General features: G+C 40.2%; 2 long non-coding RNA genes across 2 annotated transcripts; both read right to left on the minus strand.

Annotated features, from left to right (window-relative positions):
• Positions 1-473: 473 nt before the first annotated feature.
• LOC129060073 (uncharacterized) lies at positions 474-4,758 on the minus strand. The gene is made up of 4 exons (XR_008526461.2): positions 4,597-4,758; positions 4,307-4,509; positions 1,498-1,604; positions 474-749 (listed from the first exon to the last, which is right to left on the minus strand). It is a non-coding gene; the product is annotated as an uncharacterized LOC129060073 (long non-coding RNA).
• A 1,535-nt stretch (positions 4,759-6,293) lies between these two features.
• Positions 6,294-20,954, minus strand: LOC112133715 (uncharacterized). The gene is made up of 4 exons (XR_002915318.2): positions 20,841-20,954; positions 11,807-12,033; positions 9,806-9,921; positions 6,294-6,519 (listed from the first exon to the last, which is right to left on the minus strand). It is a non-coding gene; the product is annotated as an uncharacterized LOC112133715 (long non-coding RNA).
• Between the last annotated feature and the right edge of the window lie 388 nt (positions 20,955-21,342).

Raw genomic sequence — 21,342 nt, forward strand, 5'->3', positions numbered from 1 at the left:
GTAAAAGGAAAACTAAATTTTAATAAGCCAGTATTTTTCTCTTGACACAAAGATTAGCAGAATTTGGGAACAATGTTTAAAATAAGTGTAATAGGCTGGGTGCGGTGGCTCACGTCTGTAATCCCAGCACTTTGGGAGGTCAAGGTGGGCGGATCACCTGAGGTCAGGAGTTCGAGACAAGCCTGGCCAACATGGTGAAACCCTGTCTCTAATAAAAATATAGAAAATTAGCTGGGCATTGTGGCGGGCACCTGTGATCTCAGCTACTCAGGAGGCTGAGGCAGGAGAATTGCTTGAACCTGGGAGGCGGAGGTTGCAGTGAGCCGAGATCATGCCATTGCACTCCAGCCTGGGCAACAAGAGTGAAACTCCATCTCAAAATAATAATAATAATAAGTTGTTATAATATATGGAATGTATATTGCAGCATTATATTTTAAAAACAAACCATTACAAAAACACTGTTAATTTTGGAAGGCACATTAGCCAGTAGGGTTGACAGATTTAATGTTCCAGTAATAGGAGTTTGGAATTCCAAAACAGAGAGAAATTGTCACTTTTATTGTTTTGCTTAGTTTGGTTTTATTTCAGGAAGTTAGGAGACACTGGGCCCGACAGCACAGATGACAAGCCGTGATGCAAATGCTTCCTATCTATGAGACAGGAAATGCTCTCAGACCCTGCACGTAACTCCCTGCAAAGTTTGCTCTTTGTTTTTGGTACATCCATTTGCTTCTTTGTGCTTCATTCTATGTATTGTGTACAGATGAGACAGAGAAAGCTGCAGTTATAGGACAGTATATGACTTCTAAAGAAATTGCTCTTACATTATCAAGGAACAAATGAAGAGGTTTACTGATTTATGAGGAGACATTTGGTATAAACTGAAGGACTTGCTACAGTAGCCGTATAAAGGACCTCATAATGAAATTTTTCAGGTCACACACACACATACGCACGCACGTACGTATATGCACATATACAATTGTTTTTCAAGTGATTTCAGATTTTTCAAATGCAGTCACTAAAGATCAATTCTAGCAATTAATACATTTTGAATTTGTACCCTCTGAGCTCTTACCATTTTGGTCATGCAGACCTTGGGAACTAAGAACCTAGAATATTTTTCTTCATAATTTTGACACTGATTCATCCTATTTTTTTTTTCAGGGAGAAAGGGGGTCACAGGGTCTCGCTGTGTCACCCAGGCTAGTGTGCAGTGATGCGCGATCATAGCTTGCTGTAACCTCAAACTCCTGGGCTCAAGTGACCCTCCCGCCTCAGCCTCTTGAGTAGCTGGGACCACAGGAACGGACCACTACACCTGGCTAATTTTTAAAAATTTTTTATAGAGATGGGGTCTCACTATGTTGCCCAGATTTGTCTTGAATTCTTGGTCTTAAGCAGTCCCCCTGCCTCGGCCTCCCAAAGTGCTAGGATTACAGCCAGGAACCACTGCACTGAACCATGATTCATCCTGTCTTTGAATCTGCCCACCTGGAAGTGTTGTGTAAATTTTTCCGTAAAGACTGGACTTGGCTTCAGTTCAACCATCAGATTCTTCACAGTGCCTCAGAGGTATGCTCCTACTGCTGCAAAAAAAGCTGGGGGAGGAAAGTATTTTAAAATTATTGAATGATCCTTGCTTAAACTTGCAAATTTACAGTGGCCAGGAGCACAAAATCATGGTAAAAAAATTTTCCTCCAAGTACTTTTGATGAATTTATTACAATATTATTTCAAGCCCAACTAGAGAACTGCAATAGAATGATACATTTCATCCCATTTGCTATACAGCTGGTTTTTATTACAAAAATCTTGTTTTTACTTTAGTTTCATTTTTAAGGCAAATATTTGGCCCCTGGTTGAGGGAGTAGCGTGTCAGCCCTCAGCATTTGAAAAGGGAATTGCATGTTGGCGGAGCCATGCTTCCTCCCAAGCCTGTGGGAGAGGAGCCTTGCTTGTCTCGTCCACCGTTAGCAGCCCCGGATATTCTTTGATTTCCAGCACAAAACTTCAGTCTCTGCCTCTTGTTTACATGGCCATCTTCTCTGTGTGTCTGTGTCTTCAGATGGTGTCCTCTCTGTGTGTTATTTTCTCTTCTAAGGGCAGCTGTCTTTTGGGATTAAGGATACATCTTATTCTTTGTGATCCCAGCAATTACATTTGCAACAACCCTATTCCAAATAATGTCACGTGCTGATGTATTGTGGATCAGAACATCAACATATCTTTTTGGGAGGCACAATTCAACTTGTAAGACCTGCCAAGCACCACTCTAGGTGCCAGATTACAGAACAAATAAGACAGAGTTCATGCTCTGCAACTACAAGGAGGTTGACATGAAACAAACAAAAACCAAGAGTATCAGTTCATGATAAGTGCTATGTAGACAATTATAGGGCACCTTAAACTTAGATTGAGTGCTACAGAGACAATTATATAATAGGGCACCTACTCTGAAAAAATCACTCTAGGGTGACCTTTAAGCTGAGATCCCAAGAAAAGAGGAAGGCAGTCATGCAGAAATAGGAAAAAGAAGATTCAAGGCTAAAGAAACTAAGGCCCCAGGAGGAAAAGAACTGCCCCTATCCCATTGCTCACAGCAAAATCTGTCAGCAAGAAGGGCTTCCTTTTTTTCCATGAATTTATGTATGACCTCACATATGATCTGCTTAAGTTTGAGCTCCTGGTAGGTAACTTTCTGTAAAGTTATGGACAGATGGAACAGCAACCAAAGGAATAGAACTTTTCATGCTCTTAAAAAAACGTATTCATCTTTAGCTTGAAGGTGGCATATTGTTTTATGGACTGTGAAGCAATTTTTATAGTTTGGAAGCTATTTTCCAAATATAAACTGAAATATCATTGAAAGGAAGTGTAGAAAATGAATAGAGAAACTTAGTGACTAGCTAAGTCCTCCGCATATCTCCTTAAACGATATCAGATCTGGTTTGCAACTACTCATTCATGAAAGGCATTAGTTTCATTTACAAGAAAATCATCCCCAAATTTGTCTTAAATCAGATAAATTTAAAGAAATAAATAGGGCCAGGTGTGGTGGCTCATGCCTGTAATCCCAACAATTTGGGAGGCTGAGGTGGGTGGAGGACCTGAGGTCAGGAGTTTGAGACCACCCTGGCCAACATGGTGAAACCCTGCCTCTACTAAAAATACAAAAATTAGCCGGGTGTGGTGGTGGGGGCCTGTAATCCCAGCTACTCGGGAGTCTGAGGCAGGAGAATTGCTTGAAACTGGGAGGCGGAGATTGCAGTGAGCAGAGATTGTGCCACTGCACTCCAGCCTGTGTGACAGAGTGAGACTCCATCTCAAAAAAAAAAAAAAAAAAAAAAAAAAAGGGAATACTGAAATAATTATAATATAATTAATGTAATATGAATAAAAAATTAAGAGAAATAATGTAGAAATAGTCATTATTTATGTTTGTGACTATATTTCACAGAAGCCACGTTTTCCCAAGAACGTTCTTACCTTTTAAAATTCTATACATCCTATAGTATAGGACATAGTGATCTAAAGCTGGTATCTAAGTGGTTTCATCTCAAGGAAAATTAAAACATTGCATGAAATGAAAAACAGCAGAGAAAATTTAAGGGCCAAGATCTTTTGTACTTTTTCTATGTCAAATTTGGGTTTGCATTTTCAAAACTCTTAGAAAGATTAATAAAAATAGGGCACCTTTTTTTAATCTCTGTTGTTTGCAGATATAAGCATATTTTACTTACTGAATTATTAACTTTTCCATCTGCCTGTCAATTTTTAGAAAAAGACCAAGAACTTCTAAAATAACATGTCAGAATCTGTGATTCAGAGAGAGAACAAATGTATTCAGCTCTCAGAATAACCTAAGCTCTGACCCAATTGAGTCTTAAATGAGAAGCTTTCTAAGAATATGGTTGTTTCACAGTAACTTTCTATGAATTCTCTCAAACAAAATTTAACAAGGGCCACGACTTCTTAAGATATTCAAAATTTAACACTGCTCATCCTTTCATCCATTTTTGGGGGAAAAATCAAGCTACAAATCCTTAAAAATTAAGCAAATAAGCAGAAACCTTCCTGTACAATAAGCATTTCAAGACACTTCCAGGAGGGTCCTGTCTTTCTATTGAGTTATATTTCAAGTAATTGCATTAGCAAAAAGGTGTTAGGAGATTAAACATAAAGTGTATTCCACGCAATCCCTTTGGGTCAAGGTATACTGCCCTAAACACACTAGACCAGTGTTCATTCATCTGTGGAATGATGAAATTTCTCCCACTCTCCCTACCCCCAGAACCCTCACCTGTGGTTCTTGGAGGCACTACATTCAGATGTGGGGCATCCGTTGTTCTGGCCCAGAGGGTGGGCACCATGGAGGCTGTTGCTCCTGAGCCCCTTCCATCAGGGCAGCCACAAAGAAGGTCAGTTTTTATTCAGTTGGGTTTTCTGTTGTTTCTTAAAGGCCCACAGTTACAATATCAGAGGCCCGAGTGAGATGTTGATTCCCTGGAAGAGTTAGCAAATGAGCTATGAATACCTTATTAATATTAGCTTACAAAATAATTAACAAAGGCAGGTGGAGTCAAAACTCACATATAAATAAGTCACTTGGAGTACATTGTGATTGCTGAGAATGAAGATCTACTATATGGCTTACTCCAGTGAAAGTATATATATATGAATGTAATTTCAGAGACCCTTTTTCTAAATCAACTGTAGAAAAGCTAACTCTCTTTTCTTCTACTTTTTACATCACAATTAAAAGGAGACCCCATTCCTTTGGTTCTAGAATTATGTTACAAGAACAAGAGCAAAAGTCTGTTGGCTTTTTGCTTAGCACCGGTATTCCTTTTGTGTCTCTCAAGCTTGGCATGTGAGTAAGTCATTGAAGATTGAGTGTGTTATAGAAAGAAAAACCACACTTGAGTTTGAACCTGCAGCTTCAAGGAATAAAACAAATGTTGGCCTAAGAAAAAAAAAATAGCAAGTTACTCAGTGTCCAAATGAATCTGCTGTTTTAGGGGGAAACACCTTGAAAGAGGTAAAGGGTAATTTCTTCACATGAGAACCACAGTACCTGGCAAGGTATCTGAGTGAACCAGGCCGTGGTGAAATGTTTTTCTCCTGAAGCATTTCATCACACCACTCTGACTTGCTACAATGGCTGCCCGGACATGCTGACTCCAGTGAGTTCCAGGCATCAGTAGGGTCTGAAAATATAAGCAAAGGAAAACACTTCACAGATGTAGGTTATTTCAGAAAATTGAAGAGAAGGAGGGAGATTAGGGGTCCTAAGCAAAGCATTAATATTATGAGTCAGACATACCTGCAGTTCCCAGATGCTTTGCAGATTCATTTTGTGCCATGCAGCACACATCTTCTTCCTGTTTTACTCTTGCAGATTCTCCTCTTGATCCTCTTCCCTCCTACTTGGAAATTTTACTTCTGGTGGATTTCAAAGCTTTGATTCTTTTTTTTTTTTTTTTTTTTTTGAGGTGGAGTCTCGCTCTGTTGTCAAGGCTAGAGTGCAGTGATGCGATCTCTGCTCACTACAATCTCCTCCTCCTGGGTTCAAGTGATTTTCCTGCCTCAGCCTCCCAAGTAGCTGTAGCTGGGATTACAGGGGCCCACCACCATGCCCGGTTAATTTTTGTATTTTTAATGGAGACGGGGTTTCATCATGTTGGCCAGGCTGGTCTCGAACACCTGACCTCAAGTGATCTGTCTGCCTTGGCCTCCCAAAGTGCTGGAATTACAGGTGTGAGCCACCACGCCTAGCCTAAAGCTTTGATTCTAAAGTAGGCTGCTCTGGCCTGGGCATATTGGCTTGATCACAATGTTTCCCTAGACACGGACTAAACAAATTAGTAAATAAGATATATCTGGTGTAAGCCACCTTTCAGTGAAGAGACTAATTGGGAGTGAATGGGTCCTACATTCTTTATATCAGAACTCTGCTTGGTTCAAACTTGCCAAATGGTTGGCTACCTCTTTATTATATTTGACCTCAGAAAGCCAACCATACATCTATAGTTCAGAGAAAGACAAAGAATAAAAGAAAAGTAATCCAAGTGTCAGTTGCAGAGAATGGGTGCGGGGAGGAGGGTCTCTGCTTTACATCGTGATTCTGAAACCCAAGATCTTTCCTACTAATGCAGGACTCAGCACACTACGGCTCACAGGTCAAATATAGACAAATTTTGGAAAAGAAGAAAGGTTTTGTACATTTTTAAAGGAAACAAGCTGAAGGAGAAAGAGGAGGAGGAGGGGGAGAAGAAACAGAGACTTTATACAGTCTACAAAGCTTAAAATGTTTATTATCTGACCCTTTACAGGAAAAGTTTGCTGACCCCTCATATGACTCAGCAAATCTCTAGGGCTCTGAAGCACTTCACTAGGTCCCCCATAAGCAAACCTTGGAGCAGAAAAAAGTGCTTGAAGGATTTTGTGGGAGGTGTTAGAACCAGGCTTCCAGGAGGCATATGCTTCTGGTAGATAGAACTCAATCACATCTACCTGCATGGGAAAACAGAAAATAAAGTCAAGCTCTCTGCCCAGGAGGGAAAGGGGTTTGGTTGGTGAAAATGCAGTTGTTACAGGGCACACAAGGTTAACTGCTAGGAGAATTAAATTGGCAGTTGTTGAGAGCTCAAGAAAGAGAGCCAGAGCACTTCAGACAAAGGTTATGGAGGTGGCTTCCCAGAAAAGGTGAAACTAAGATGGCCAATCAGCAAGAGGGTGGGAAATGCAGGTAAATGGAGTGAGATAATCACAGCACAAACATGGGAAATGTAAGGCTTGGCCAGGGAATAACATTTAACAAGGAAAAAGGTCCCACTGGGAAGTTCTGGGATATCATCTGCCTAGAAAGAAAGATTGGGTTCAGGTGGTAAAAGGCCTTGAGTGTCAGTTCACATATATGGATACCAACTTTAAAAAAAATAATTTTTTTCTGATTTTTATCTTATTTTATTTATTTTTTACACTTTGGCAGCATTGTCTATGGATCTGGAAACTCTGCATGTTGGGTTTCTTCATAGGTGTCTCTGGATAAAGGCCACCCTCAGAAGATAGGGATACTTGGATCTCAATAAATGAAATAAAATTTTAAAACTTGACTCATCTTTTTTGAAGAAACAAACTTATAAATCATACATTTAAAGAAGTAGATGACAGCATTTATAATTGGTGTAAAGATAATAAAATGAATACTCAGGCTCCTACCAGCAGCGTTAAGTAACAAAACACTGCCAGTATTTAACACCTTTATGCCCTCCTTGATCACATCTCCTCCCCACCACGAAGAGCAATCCTGAAATTTATGGTACTTGTTCCTTGATTTTCTTTATAGCTTTACTACCTATTTATGGATTCCTGATAATATATTGTTTAATTTTACCTGCTTTGACCTTTGTATAGATGGTACTGTATTATACATATTGTTCTGTGATGTGTTTTTGTCCAGTGTTATGTTTGTTTGTTTTTTGAGACAGAGTCTCCCTCTGTTGCCCAGGCTGGAGTGCAGTGGAGTGATCTCAGCTCACTACAAGCTCTGCCTCCTGGGTTCAAGTGATTCTCCCGCCTCAGCCTCCCGAGTAGCTGGGACTACAGGCGCCCACCACCACGCCCAGCTAATTTTGTTTTTGTGTTTTTAGTAGAGACGGGGTTTCACCATGTTAGCCAGGAGGGTCTCGATCTCCTGACTTCGTGATCTGCCCGCCTCGGCCTCCCAAAGTGCTGGGATTACAGGTGTAAGCCACTGTGCCCAGCCCCAATGTTATGTTTTTAAGATTCATCCAAGTTGCTGCTTGTAGCTAGCAGCTAATTCGTTTGTATGGTATTCTGCTATATGTTAACCTACTCTTGATGGCCATGTCTCTTTCTTTTTAAATTTGAAAAAATGTATCTCCTTCAAAAACATTAAAATAAATACTAAAAAGTCAAAAACAAAACAAAACAAAAACAGGAAATAAGATATCTGTGAAGAATGCATTGCTTGTGTCTGCAGACTATTTAAAAGTCAAGGTATCTCTCCTTGGAACTTCCTGTTCTAATAGGAGTATAGAGCTTGGCTTATCATATTCCATTTGATTTGCTGTGACATTTATCTGTACTCTCTCTTGGTGGTTTGTTTTTTCAGATTACCAGTTCCTTGCATGTGACTGAAGGGTTCTAGCTGCTTTAGAGACCGCCCCATCCCCTTGCCTACACCCTGCCAGTTAAGAACATTCAGGGCACTTTTGTACTAACAGGTCTCAGATTTCCATTTCAGGACATTCGGGCATAGGCCTTCATCGGAGGGTTTCCTCACATATCTCAGGCTGTTGACAACATGACTTGCCTTTTGTAATCCAGTTATTCTGGACATAATGTAAGTGACAGTGATAGTTCTATGTTATTCATCTTCCTTGTTAGGCTTTTGTTCTTGAGTCTATTCATGGCTCAATTTTGTAAATGAAGAAAGCCATTTTCTTTTCATGTCTTAAGCCTGGCTGAGAGAACATTTCTCAGCTTCTGTTGACACATCCGTTCAACTGTCCACCTAAGAAAGCCTAGAGATCCTGATACAGCACCACAAAACATCAGTGCACGGTCCCATGAGAAAACCTCAACTGTTCAAACCTCACTCTCTAAGATAGTTTTCAAGAGTGTTAACAACTATCTCATTCCTTCTTACAGAAAAGAAGCAAGAAAATTTTTCCAAGAGTGGTAAAACATTTTACTTCTCAAACATTTCTCTAAGTTTATTTTCCTTTTTGTTGTGTATTTCACAGGCAGGTTTCATTTCTGAATAATGAGCATACGTTTGCCTCTTGAGAACAACCTGAGTTGCAAAAACTCCTTTTTAAGCTTCTCTGCTCAAAGCAATCAACTCTATAAATTATACATCTCTTACTTGATATGCATTTTCTAATAGGTAGTCTAAAGCCATCCCATATGAATACTCATTTTCACATTAAAGGTGGAAAAAACCTAAAAGCCTTGCTTTCTTTTTTCTTTTTTTTTTTTTTTTTTTTGCCAAGAGGCAGATATTCTTCTTTTGAAAAGCCTGTTTATTCCTGGCAGGAAGTTTTATTTCTATCTTCAGAAACATCATTTTAAATTTGCGTAATCAGTTCAGCAAACTGCTTCTTATAGTGATAAATAAATATCAAATTAAACTTGCAATTAAAATTTACTAAAAATATAGGTTGCTATAATTTTGTTGGTGATAAAAGTACAGAAGTAGAAATGATTAATGATGATTACTAATTATGCAGCTGTGTTCAGAGCACACAAGTCTATGGAGCTATAGCTTTTTAGCTAAATAATGATGTTATTCCAGGAAAAACCTTTGTATATAATATCTAAATGCAACACATTTCCAGTCAGAACAAACACCCCCATCACCTCATAACGCTTGGCTTGACAAAGAGAACCAGAAAAATAGAATGCTAGAATAATCGTCTCATATCCTCTTTTGCTTATTGTTGTCTTTTTGTTGACTGTTAGATTAGAGTTTCTAAGAAAAAAATGTCATCAATGTGAGAAATTATCTGGTATTAATAATAGTGAAGACAGGAGTAGCTTGTTAAAATTCTGGCTTCTTTCTTTCCTAAATTTTGGATACCCTGCCTTGGCATTTCATATTAAAAATAACTTACTGGTGCCGGGCGTGGTGGCTCATGCCTGTAATCCCAGCACTTTGGGAGGCTGAGGTGGGAGGATCATGAGGTCAGCAGTTCGAGACCGGCCTGGCCAACATGGTGAAACCCCATCTCTACTAAAAATACAAAAATTAGCCGGGCGTGGTGGCACGCACCTGTAATCACAGCTACTCAGGAGGCTGAGGTAGGAGAATTGCTTGAACACGGGAGGCAGAGGTTGCAGTGAGCTGAGACCCCACCACGGCACTCCAGCCTGGGACACAGCAAGACTCTCTCTCAAAAAAAAAAAAAAAGTAAAAGTAAAAATAACTTACTGGTAAGGCTAACAAAGTCACTAAAAAATAAAATCACTAAATATTTTTGTTTGTTTGTTTTTGGTTTTATTTTGTTTTAGAGATGGAGTCTTCTGTCACCCAGGCTGGAGTACAGTGGGAGCAACTGTAGCTCACTGTAGCCTCAAACTCCTGGACTTAAGTGATCCTCCTGCCTCAGCCTCTCCAGATGCAAGTCACTGCACCCAGCAGCACCCAGCAGCTTACTAAATATTTGACTTGTAGACAGGAGACCTGGATTTGATCCTATCATCTATTACTTAAAATAAGAAAACCTACAAATTAGGTAGCCCTCAATTTTTTTAACCACATATTATTTTTGATTATCACAAAAATCCCATTTTCCCTTCTCTCTTCTTTACTTGTGTAGAAAATCATTATTTTACAAAAAACAATTTTAGAGATAAAACAACAGAGACCTATAGAGGTTATGTGAAATTATAATATCTCAAACTCAGTTCTCTTATATTCCAGTCATGTGTTACTTTCAGTATGCAATCAACAAACAAAATCAGGCTGGGCATGACGGCTCACGCCTATAATCCTAGCACTTTGGGAGGCTAAGGCAGGATTGCTTGAGCCCAGGAGTTTGAGACCAGCCCAAGCAGCATAGCAAGACCCTGTCTCTAAAACTAAAACAAAAATAAACACACAAAAAGGAGACAGAGAAAGGCAGCGAGAAAAAAAGGAGAGACAAAGGGAGAAAAAAAAAACAGAGAAGGGAAGAAAGAAGAAAGATAAAAGAGGGTGTTGTTGTGAATGTTAAGTATGGAATTCCAAGTAGAGAAGAAAATGATAAAGTAGTAGAAAAAATATGGAAATTTGGAAAAAGTTGTCCTCAAACCAGAATAGCTACTGAGACTACCAAATTGTGGCTGTAATTTAGTGGATAATTAACATGAAAAATGTTGGATTAGGGAGATGCATGCAATTTTCCTTCACAGAGGTGGCTTGGTGTGATGGAAAAGATAAAAAACAAACAAAAACTCGTCTAGAAATTCAATGCTTCTGTTGGAATTTGGTTCCACCTCTGAAGTGCTCGTCCATGTTGTGTAACTTATTTACTCTTCCTTCCTCATATGGGAAATGATGATAGAGTATCCATCAACCTACCCACATCACAGGGTTATCTGAGGAGCTGATGATATCACTTTTGTATAAAAGCTCTTTGAAAGTTGTAAAGCACCAAAGTAACATGTAACATATGACCACAAGTAAACCACATGCTGTTCCTTCGCGTGGAAGTTGGAAAGTCAAATGCAAAAGTAAAATGGAGGAGATGGGTTACACCATTTTAAAGAAAAATGCAGCTGATCCCATTAACCACAGCCAGATTTTTAAGACCAACTTTGACATTTTTTGAGTGCTTAATCTTTTTTTTTTTTTTTTTTTTTTTTGAGACAGAATCTCGCTCTGTCACCCAGGCTGGAGTGGAGTGGCGCGATCTCAGTTCACTGCAAGCTCCGCCTCCCGGGTTTACGCCATTCTCCTGCTTCAGTCTCCCGAGTAGGTGGGACTACAGGCGCCTGCCACCGCGCCCAGCTAATTTTTTGTATTTTTAGTACAGACAGGGTTTCACCGTGTTAGCCAGGATGGTCTCTATCTCTTGACCTCGTGATCCGCCCGCCTCGGCCTCCCAAAGTGCTGGGATTACAGGCATGAGCCACTGTGCCCGGCCAGTGCTTAACCTTAAGCAACAGACCTTACGCAATTTTGTTTTAGTATCATGAACACAAGAATCTGTTTTTGTTTTTGTTTTGTTGTTGTTGTTGTTTTTGACAAAGTGGTTTGAAGAGGCATTGGGGAAGGAAGCAAGATACTCACAACTGAGGGGACCTCAGCCATTTGCCTCCTTATTTCAGAACATTGTGAGATGACGGTAAGGAGGAGGTCTCAAAAGGGGCTTGTGTCTGCCTCTCTGTCTGCCGCTGAGTGATGCAGAGCAAACTGCAGAGCTGGACACACAGCAGTATCCCAGAGAACTGGCCTGATGGCTCCTCCTGGGCCACGCACCTCCTGTCAGAGCTGGCCAGTTAGTGTTGGCAGACAACCTAGTTAGGACAAGGACATAGAATCAGAGTGCCTGACACAAGAGAGCTCCTCACTGTGACAGCAACTCAAACTTCTGGGGCTCCAGAAAGGAAATAGATGTTTGGAAACAGCTATGACAAAAGGCCTTTCCCTTCAACTGCTCAGTATGTGAGACTGAATTTTGGAGGATTAAAAAAAATAAAAAGAACCATTGTTCATCCCCTCAGGGCTCAGCAAGTGTTTTATCACATTTTTATAAAATATAGTCTTCGCCCCAAAGCTTTGTTTGCATGAGGGTGTGTCCCATCCATGGGTGGAAAATTTCCATAACTTTTTTCCATTCTGTTCTGTTCCTCCCTCTTTTGTACAGTTTTTCAGGGTCTCTGTCCATTGTGATTCTAATATGCACCAACCCTAAGGACCAATGTTATTTGCTATTTTAAAATTTGAAAGATCAAAATGGCAGGGGAAGAAGTCAGAATCCCTTTAGTGCCAATTACTTGCCAAACGTCTGTATGAAGAGCCAACGTGACACCTTTCTTACTTAATTCATCCACCAGTGACATTTGTTAAATGATTATTCAGCCAATACTATGTCAAAGAATACCATTTACTTTAAAAAAAATCCTTTAATTCAGCAAATCAGCTGATATGAGTGATTTTGTTCCTAAAAAGATTGGTGTGTTTAAGTCTCGTTCCCACTTGCAGTCTTCCCTACTCCTGTGTCTGAGGCAGGTGTTGACAGTTGTTATTCTGTGCTAGGAATTTTTAGAAACAACAGCACTGTAGGGTGGACAAATGGCTTCATCAGGAAATCACGCACTGGTTTGAGATAAGCAAGGGTGGATTTGAAAATCACCTTCCCTTTAGTGTCATTTGTACTTTCTCTCCCTTTAGCTGCTCTCTGTTGTGAATTCTGTCCCTGCAAAGCTTGTCACATATTCCTTACATACACCCTCCTTTCTTGCACAGAGCAATGATCTTACCATTTTCTGAGAGAAACTCATAGATTCGTGTATTACGAGACAAAAGTTGACATCAGCCTTCTCTTAGATCATTTACAGAAACAAAACAAAGAAACAAAAGAAAATTAGTGCTTTCTGCAGAGGAACAGGTACACATATTGGGATGCCCTGCACTTCCTGGACAATCAATTCTGGAAACACTATGGTCACCTACAGCACCGCAATGAACTGCATTCCAAGAAGCCTGGAGAGCAAATGTTGAGATGTTCTTTTTGGTACAATGCAAAAGCATATCACATTGCTGTTTGCCCACAGCACACTTTTTAACTTAAAAGTAAATGCTAATACTTTGAAGATTAAATATTAAAAAAAAAAAAAACCTCAAACCTAAGCAAATTTTAGTCTCTCTGGAAAAGCAATTGATAAATAATACACTCAAATTGTGAATATATTTTCACACTGTTAAGAATTTATTTATTAAAAAATAATATGTTTCTGGAAACATCTCCCTTTTGATCATCTCCCCAGAGCTAGAATATACACACAAATTCTATGGAATCAAAGCCTTGTAGGTAAGAAAAAATTTTGTTAGATGAATTCTTCAGGAAATAAGATCATGCCAAGATAGGCCATCTACTTTTTATTTTTTTTTAAAAAACTGGATTCTCCATCCTATAATAATAGATCATAAGTTGAATATGTAGTGTGTAATGTGTCAGCTTGGCTAGGACGAACTACATTTTGCAGAATTCCTGTTCTTGTATCTTTCTGGGTAAGGTGAGCTACGGGGAGAGGTTCTTGTGGGAGAAAGGAGGGTGGAGGGGAAGCAGCAGCCACATTTCAGCTGCCCCTAAACACTGTGGCTTATCTGCTGGCTTACTTCCTTTGTGTGGGCAGTGACCAGGCTTGCAGCTGTTTCATCTTCCCATGTATCCTCCTTCAGCTTTTCCTATTCCTTCTCTGGTAATTAAAAAGTACAAACTGCTCTAGATATAGTGGTAAGACATTTGCACACCAAGGGTAGGAAATAAACCCCACAAATATCAAGTCTGAGGCATGTTGAGGCACCCCACAAATAGAGACCAGAACAAGAGAAGGCTCCATAAGTCCAGACTGCTCTGCAAGCAGCTCTGCCACTTAGACCACATGATCCAGAAGAGCCAATGGTGCTTGAAATGTCAGTAACAGAAAGAAAGGCTGTTTAAAGCCTTTGCCAGGCTCCTATAGGTACAGCACAGACCAGACCCTTAGAATTTTGGAAGAAAGCTCTGCCATTCTTGATAGGTAATGATTCTTCTTTTATGAAATAGCTTTTATGTTATTACTGGGCCTTGGTAGAGACTGAATGTTTGACGATGGACTACCAAGTTACCATATGACCTGAGCTGCCCATTACTAGTGTCGTCTGAGTCACCAGGCCATAAAGTTGAGTATGCACAGCAGGACTCTCTGATTAAATGGAAGTGGTAGATACAAAATTGGGCCTCAGCAGGGCCTGAAAGCACAAATACATTGCATGAGCAAGTGGCCTACATATCCGTGACCCTTACTCCTATTATATTGCCTTCTTTCTCTCAACTTACACCTATGACCCTTGGAGAGCTTCCTATGACAAGCTGATAAAGGGATAAAAATCTTGGGCCTAGTTTGCAGAACTTCAAGCAATGCTCCTGGTCATTCATTTTGCTCAAATAATAAATGTCCAGAAGTACAAGTCAACACTAACTCATGGGCTATTTGGTTGTAATGGTCAGAGATTTGGAAGGAACATGATTGAGAAATTGGTGACAAGGAAATCTGGTGAAAACGTAGGTTGATGGACCTCTTCAAATGGGCATAGTATGTAAAAATAACTGTGTTCCATGTGAATGCTCACCAAAGGGTAAACTCAACAGAGGAGGATTTTATTCATCAGGTGAATAGAATGAGCCATTCTGTGGACATTCATCACCTTTCTTCCCAACCAACTCCTGTCATTACCCAACTGGAAAATGAAAAAAACAAAAAAAGGCAATGGTGGCAAAAAATGGCAGTTACGCGTGGGCTCATCAACATGAACTTCTACTTACCAAGGCCTATCTAGCTATAGCCACCACTGAGTGGTGCCAAAACTGAGTGCCTAATCTGTTAACAGCAGAGATTGACAGCGAGCTCCTGACATGGCACCATTCCCAGCTACTAGGCTGATTACATTAGATCACTTCCCTCATGGAAGTGGCAGTGTTTGGCTCTTACTGGAATAGACACTTGTTGTGGATATGCATTTGACTTCCCTGCCCACATGCTCCTGCTAAAACCACTACAAAAACCATGTACAGAATAACTTATTCGCTATCATGGTATTTCACACAGCATCACTTTTGACCAACAAATTTGTGTCACAGCAAATGAGGTACAGCAATGGACTCATGCAACCCACTGATCTTACCGTGTTCCCCGTCACCCTGAAGCAGCTGGCTTGATAGAATGGTGGAATGTCCTTTTGGAGACTCATGTATGGACTTTTAGGATGCAAAGTATGCTCTAGATCAGCATCCAACATATATTTCTGTTTCTTCCTTAGCCAGAACTCATGCGTATGGGGATCAAGGGGTGGAAATAGGACAGGATCTTCTATTATCCCTAGCAATTCACCAACAAACTATTGTTTCAGTCCCTGTGACATCAGGCTCGGGTGGTAAAGAGGTCTTAGTTCCAAAAGGAGGAGTTCTTCTGCCAGGGGACATATGATGACTCGGTTGATCTGGAGTGCCACCTGACCACTTTGACTCATGCCCTTGAATAAACAGGCAAAGAAGGCAGTGATTCAATCTAGGCTGCTTCTACACAAAGAGAATCAGGAGCATGTCTCGAAAGCTAAAGTTCTAGGTTTCCTCTTAGTACTACCACATCCTGTGATTAAAGTGAATAGAAAACTACATCAGTTCAACTTAACAAGACTGCTAATGGCCTAGAACATTCAGGAACAAAGATTTGGTTTATACCACCAGGCAAAAACCCATGACCAGTTAAAGTACTTACTGAGAACAAAGGGAACATGAAATAGGTAGTGGAAGAATGTAGTTCTAAATACCAGCTGTGGTCACGTGACCAGTGACAGATACAAGTATTGTAATAATTATGAGTATTTCTTCTTTATTTTTATAGGACTATATGCAAACATACATATAAATATATGTAAATATATTTCTTTAACCAATTATTTTGTATTTGTCTTCTGTCTCATTCCCTCATCATCTAACATAAAATGTGTTAATACTATTTAACTTAATATCTCAATATATGAGTCGTAGGATATCAAAGGAGAAGTGAGAATCTGGTGTGAATCTGTTAGAATAAAAATGAATATCACCCAAAATCAAAAATAGAATGTTGGATTCTCTCTTACGTAAAAGTGTGTTTTGGTTGTTCTTGGGACAGACATATCATGTTAGAGGCAGGTACGACTTTGTTATTACCTGTAACTGGAAATTAAGTTTGAGTTAAGGAGATGAGTAGGAGACCAAGTTGTCAAGGCGTGGCTTTGCAAAGAGCGAACCCAACTAGACTGAACTCTGTTTCCCAGAATTCCCTTTTCTGTGTGTTTCTGGTTAGGATGGGTCACGGGAGAGATTCTCGGGCAAAATCTGGAGAGGGCAGTAAAGCAGCAGGCATTTGCTACCTTATATATGTCTCTTCACTGCTGGATCACCTCTTGCATGAGACAGCAGCTGGGCCTGCAACTGTTCCACCTTCCCCTGGATGGATCCTCCTGAAGCTTCTCCAACTCCTGGGCCAGGTACACACCTGTACTGAGCTCTGTAATGAAGGGCTCTGCCTCTGAAGAACATTATACAACCAAGGTTAGAGGCATTCAGAACTGGTGCAAGTTTCAGTCTGTCCTTGTGAGCCCCCACTGTGTCTGGGGTTCTAGCCTGCTCTGGTTCTTCCCCCACTTTATATCCGTCTTCCTTTCCTGACAACCTGTTATTGGAATTCAAGCTCCAGCATCGGATATGAAGACAACAGCTTTACAGACATGACTTAACCACACCACACTATTATATAATGTCAAATCCCTGGAACTATATAAATATATATACATAACATACACACAGGCATCCTAGTGTTTTTGCTTCTCTTATTGAAAACTTAATAATACAGTATTTTAATTGAATGTTAAAAGATTACATTCTTTGAGAAAAACAGCTTTTTGAGGTATAATTGACATACAATAAACTGCACATATTAAAGTTGTACAGTGTGATAAGTTTCGACATATGCAGATCCCCTAATCAAGACAGTGAACATATTCATCACCCTCCAAAGTTTGCTTGTTCCCCTTTCTATTCCTCTGTCCTTTCCACTCCTTCCCCATCTCCCCAGACAACCACTACTGTGCTTTTTCTTCCTCTAGATTAGTTTGCATTTTCTAGAGTTTTATATAAACAGAATCATACTGTATGTACTCTTTTTTTTGGTCTGGCTTCTTTCACTCAGCATAATTATTTTGAGATTCCTCTATTCTGTTATGTGCTCATTCTAAAATAGTTTACTCTACAAGGTTAAATTCTTTTTTTTCTTTTTGAGACAGAGTCTCACTCTGTCGCCTGGGCTGGAGTGCAATGGCCCAATCTCAGCTCACTGCAACCTCCGCCTCCTGGGTTCAAGCAATTCTCCTGCCTCAGACTCCTGAGTAGCTGGAATTACAGGAGCCCGCCACCATTCCTGGCTACTTTTTTGTATTTTTAGTAGAGACGGGGTTTCACTATGTTAGCCAGGCTGGTCTCGAACTCCTGACCTTGTGATCCGCCTGCATCAGCTTCCCAAAGTGCTGGGATTACAGGCGTGAGCCACCGCTCCTGGCCCAAGTTTAAATTATTAATAAACAACATTCTGGTTAAGTATAGATCCATCATATGCATTTAGATGCATCCGTAACTGGGCATAATTCAGAGAAACCAAAATCCAGGCCATCAGAAATAATGCATTAGGAGCGCTTCCTTATATCAGGAAGGTCTAGAGATAGTACCATTACATCAGCCTCACCATTAACAGGTGGGGAAAAAAGCTTCTTTGGAAAGGGTTTCCAAAGGCTGGACTTTGCATAAAACAGAGATTTTGGTAAGTGGAGTAGGGCTGGACATTACCATCTCCGGAGGTTAGCCAGGAAACCTAGGGAAGGGATGGGATGCCATCCGCTGAATTTTGAGTGTGGTATCTTCTGAGGGAGTCATGGAATGACATCAGCCTGAATAACCGTGAGTCATTCTTGTTCTTACCTTTCCCCAGCACCATCGGCATGTGAATTCAGCAGCCCCAGAGTTTCTCCTTTCACCCAGTTTTGTTCTAGCCCCATTTGCTTTCATATTGCCCCAGATGAGCCAGGAGGGACAGACTGCTCCGTAGGGTGCCTGAAAACCTCCAAATATGAGTCATGGAAAGCAACATCATGTAGTTGGCACTTGACTGAAAATCAAGAGGTCTGAATGTTAACCAAGAGCTGCCACTTAATTATAAGCTATATGACTATGGATAAATCAAAATCTCTCTCTGAATCTCATTTCCTCAACTGTAAACTGAAGGAGTTGGACGAGGTAATCTTGAAAATATCTGCATTCTGTGTAATTAAGAGTGGAGTAATAGGCCAGGTGCGGTGGCTCACGCCTGCAATCCCAGCATTTTGGCAGGCCGAGGCGGGCACATCACCTGAGATCAGGAGTTCAAGACCAGCCTGGCCAACATGGTGAAACCCCGTCTCTACAAAACTACAAAAAAATTAGCCAGGCATGTTGGCATGCACTGTAATTACAGCTACTCGAGAGGCTGAGGTGGAAGAATCACTTGAACCTGGAAGGCGGAGGTGGCAGTGAGCTGAGATCGCACCATTGCACTCCAGCCTAGGTGACAGAGCAAGACTCCATCTCAATAACAACAACAACAACAACAACAACAACAAATTAGCTGGGCATGGTGGCGCGTGCCTGTAATCCCAGCTACTCAGGAGGCTGAGGTGGGAGAATCGCTTGAAACCAGGAGGCAGAGGTTGCAGCGAGCTGAGATAGTGCCATTGTACTCCAGCCTGGGCAACAAGAGTGAAACTCCATCTCAAAAAAACAAACAAACAAACAAAAAAAAGAGTGGGATAATAAATGCCCAGAGGATTAACAGGTGTAGTCATGCCAAGCACCATGTGTATAGCCTGAATTAAATCCCTACTTGTAAATGTGCTAGGCTACAGCATGGCCATCCATTCATCCATCTGATCACCCATCCATCCACCTGTCCATCAATAAATATTCACTAAGAACTTCTATGTGCAGGACATTGTGGTCAACACTGGAGACAGGAAGATGAATATGGTCTAGCTCCCTTCTTCAAGGTGCTCACAGTTCATTGACGGCAGAAACATTTACACATAACTAATTATGCGTGATAATTTTAAAATGTATATTTAGAACAGAGACGGTGTTTTGGTATTATCTTGATCCTCAGAAACTTGTACAAAGTTAAAGGAAAATAATCGTTTTTTTCTGAATATCAGAATATATGGAACAAACAGCATTTTAGAAAATTCTACAGGGAGATATGGGAAAGGAGGATTTGAAATATTTCTTTAAAATAAAAATAGAACTACCATTTGACCCAGCAATCCCATTCTGGATATATACCCAAAGGAAAATAAATCATTCTACCAAAATACACCTGCACTCATATGTTTATTACAACACTAGTCGCAAGAGCAAAGACATGGGATCAACCTAGGTGTCCATTAATGGTGGACTGTTCAAAGAAAATGTGATACATATACACCATGGAATACTATGCAACCATAAAAATAAATGGAATCATGTCCTTTGCAGAGATGTGGATGCAGCTGGAGGCCATTATCCTAAGTGAATTAGCGCAGAAGCAGAAAATCAAATATTGCATGATCTCACTTATAAGTGGGAGCTAAATATTGAGTACACATGGACATAAAGATGAAAACAATAGACACTGGGGACTCCAAAAGTGGGGGAAGGGGGGAGGAAGCAAAGCAAGAGTTTAAAAGCTGCCTATTGAATACTGTGTTCACTATTTGGGTGATTGTTCAAACAGAAGCCCAAACCTCAGCATCACTCAATACACCCATGTAACAAAGCTACACATGTACCCCCTCAAATCTAAAAAAAATTTCTTTAAGTTCCTTTAGGAAACTCATGACCCCACTTTTCCCTGACATGTCTTACTGACAGTTATATATATTTCTATATGTATTCATTACTGCAGCAGACCTTGAGGAAAGAGAAGAAAATTCAAATTCTACTTTCCATATAACTGAACAAGTAACCATCAATTTTCCCTCTCTGGAAAAGGCCACGAACTTTCTAGGAAAAGGAGACACTATCTAGAATTAGTCAAATTTAATTAAGTTGATGTTATTAACTTACACTATTATATATAAATGTGATGATTGTAAACTGGAAGTTCATCTTCATGAAGCAAATAAATATTTTTGAGACTTACGTCATCAACACTAAAATGTTTACATATTAGCATCTACATTCTCCATAGATAGTTTTAAATAATTAAATTTATATTTTTCAAAACACTACTTGATTTTTCTCAGTTTTGTTAGAATCAAATAACTGTTGGTTAAAAGAGAACAATAAACAGCTTATACCAACAGAGAAACCCTGAACATCATTTCTAATTTTGTTCTTAACTTGTACAGTTGAAGATATTATTAAGGAAACAGAAAATACATATTTTAATGGTTAAACTTAAAATGTTTAACTATTCGGCATCCAGCAAACTGGGTGAAGTTTGCTCTTCTATCTGACTTCCGAGAAGCCAGCAAGCCAGGTCATGTGGCTGGCTGACCTCCCAGCACCACCTACCTCAACTCCATGAGATGCCATCAGATCCCACCCAAAGGAGCCAGTCGTCCCCATGAAACAATGACCAATTCTTACAAGACACAACTGGAGCTCTGTTGCTGTGGCACAGGAAGGCTCGATAAGATCTCCCAGCCACAGCATTCTTTTGTGTCAGCAGACGCAAGTGGGATGTTCCTTCTGCAGCTCTTACCGAGCAAGAGGAAGCGGGCTTTGAAACACAATGTTCATTGAAATTGGCTTTCATCTGAGGAATCTCAGGGTGGCTCCTGCTTCATGATGTGCATTCTGTCTGCAGCTGAGCTCTCCTGATGCATTTCCGTTGTTTGTTCTGGGGGGAAGGCAGCACCTTTACGGGACTCACCCTTTTACTAGGTAAAGGGCATCGCATTGTGCTGGGCAAAGTATTATGTGTCAGGGTGTCTCCAGTGAGTCTGGAGCCTAGAAGGAGCATCAAAAATAAAATAAAATAAAATCAAGTCCTCCACCATCCTGGCTCACTGAT

Source organism: Pongo abelii, chromosome 5 (genome assembly GCF_028885655.2).
Source record: "Pongo abelii isolate AG06213 chromosome 5, NHGRI_mPonAbe1-v2.0_pri, whole genome shotgun sequence".
In the NCBI taxonomy this organism is placed as follows: Eukaryota; Metazoa; Chordata; class Mammalia; order Primates; family Hominidae; genus Pongo; species Pongo abelii.